General features: G+C 41.8%; 1 protein-coding gene across 9 annotated transcripts in view; it reads right to left on the bottom strand.

Moving 5' to 3' along the window:
* LOC138047027 (NLR family CARD domain-containing protein 3-like) overlaps positions 1–2,500 on the bottom strand; it is a 230,841-nt gene that overhangs the window by 58,522 nt on the left and 169,819 nt on the right. The window lies entirely within an intron of this gene.

The following is a 2,500-nucleotide window of genomic DNA, read 5'->3' as shown; positions in this document are numbered from 1 at the left end:
CTATGGGCCTTACTGTTGAAAAAAGCGTCAAATTAGCCTTGGGTTAGTGCTACAAAACCAGTAAATTAACTTGAAGTTAAAACAGATGCCATTCAGAGAGTTGGCATCCACATTTTTATCTTTATTTCTCGAGAGTTTCAACAGACAAAGCAATTAAATCAATATAACTGGCCGAGTGACCCGCACTACAATATTTTATCTTTTCTCCTACCCTTACCATTCGGGAAACGAAACTCGACTTGTTTTTTTTTAATAATTTCATGTCAAAAATAGTTGATTGCAAGATTCAAATAGTTTCACAAGTTTATTTCACATAAACAACATAAATTAATGCCTTTGTGCACAGTAAGAATATAGAGACAACTTGGGTGTAATTCAGGGGCAGGGAATGTACTAGCAAGGCACGGATAATACCCACTGCCTGTATGGATCACTGGATGAGGGGTCTCGGCACATAGCCAAGGGGGTGTGTCACGCCTGTATTGCGAGGCGGGCATAGTTGCTGGCATAATTTCCTGGCCAGGGATGGCACTAGGATTTTTCAATCTGGGTCCTGGGACCCACATGTTCGGCCAAATTGGGGTCCCAAGCATTTTTGGGGGGTCCCAAAATCTTGGTGACCCTCTGCGAGAAAAAGAGTATGTCTTAAATTATGAGAAAAAGAGAGTAACCAACTTGGAATTAATTTATTAATGCATATGCATAGGACCGGCCTACAGAGGCTTTTTCTAGAGCCGTTACATTCATTCCTGGAAGGGAACTCTGTTAATGAAAGAGCACCCTTTCCAAGAGTTTACGCATCACTGGTTTCCTTCCTTAGGAGCAACGAACAGTGACATATTTTGCTATATATTTGCATTCAGTGACTTGCACAGTACATTCCTGTGAAGAAGACCGCAGAAGGCGGTCGAAAATTTAGTTTTAACCTTTTTAGATGTTTTAAACCCCATTTCTTAGAACTTCAATTATGATCACAGATCGCTCCAACAGTTTTACAAACAACAGAATATACTGACAAATCAAAGCAAGTTGTGTGAGTTATTTAAGTCATTGCCTTGCGTCCTGGGACGCATTAAAATTTCGATCATGCATTTTTTGGATTTTATTTGCGTAAAAATGCACGATTTCTGCGTTAACGTGATCCCTGCTGGCGCCAAGTTTAGCCCAGCCCAGCAAAGTAACAATATGCCCCCACCCTAACAGGGCTTCAGTACAAGGCTAAAGGACTGCCACAGGCAGCAATTCCCTGCACACATTTTATTTAAGAGAACTATTAAAGTAGGTTACAATAAAGGGAGACAGGGATTAAACTGCGGAACAGAAAACAGAACAAGCTGAGCTTTGAAAATGTCAAACCGACAAGGCTCACATGGTGGGATTGAATGAAAGAGCCAAATAAGGTAATAACGCAATGGGAAGTCACGCTCTCCTCCCAGGTTGACTGCCCAGTATTTGTTTCTGGCATTAACTAACATCTATTTGGTTCTAAAATAATTATCATTTAATGCTTTAGTGCGCAGCAAGACAATAGACACAACTTGGGCATAAACAAGGGGCAGGGAACGTAATGGCAAAGTATGGATGATACCAACTGCCTGTATGGACCACCAGAGGAGGGGCCTACAATTGTAGGCACCTAGCTGACGGGGTGCCTCATGCCTGTATTGCAAGGTGGGCATACACTGTAGTTGCTGGCATAATGTCCTGGGGCCAAGGTAGTAAAAAGTCCAGCGAAGTAACAATATTCCCCTTCCCTGACAAGGTACTAAAAAATCCAACGAAGTGACAATATTCCCCCTCCCTAACTGGGCTTCAGCTCAGGGCTGAAGGAGTACTGCAGGCAGCAATTCCCCACTTAAAATGCTGAGATAGACAAGGAGTGCCCTGTGCAAAGCCCATTTAGCGGTTGTCTCCCAACTTGACAGGGAGAAAGAACAACCCCATCTCCATGGGGTTGCAATGCCAAAAAGCAAACATTGCCTGCCCCAAGGATGAAAGAAGAGAACCGACGAGTGGAGATATGGGTCAAAATCGTGACAAGAGCATAAAGAACCCAAACCAATGGGCATTTCCTAGAGACTGGAGGGCAACAAAATATTTCTGGTAAAATACTCATTTACAATAGTGTAACATGAAGTTGAAAGCATAAACCCCAAACAAAGGGAATTTCACAAAAAGCCCTCAAGTGCCCAATAGGCCTTTTCCTTCTTGTTTTTTTTTTTGTTGTTGTTGTTGTTGTTTTGTTTTTTATTATATGGAAGAAACATGGCATCAAGCTTAGGACAGTGTTTTCACCCATGTGACTGCCAGCATGTGACTAAAAGCAGGCATGGATCTCGGATAAATGGTGACCGGTTTCCGGTTTATTTATTACAATTTAATGGCAGAAATACGTATATACAGGTATAATACAGAGAGATTAAAAAATGCCATAAGGAGGGTCTGCAAAGAGTCCCAGACCCCATGTAAAAGCAGACCACCAAATACATAATTATAATAC

The sequence above is a fragment of the Montipora capricornis genome, chromosome 4 (assembly GCF_036669925.1).
Source record: "Montipora capricornis isolate CH-2021 chromosome 4, ASM3666992v2, whole genome shotgun sequence".
Taxonomy (NCBI): domain Eukaryota; kingdom Metazoa; phylum Cnidaria; class Anthozoa; order Scleractinia; family Acroporidae; genus Montipora; species Montipora capricornis.
The sequence above is the reverse complement of the archived record's forward strand: the minus strand, read 5'-3'. Positions and strand labels throughout refer to the sequence as shown.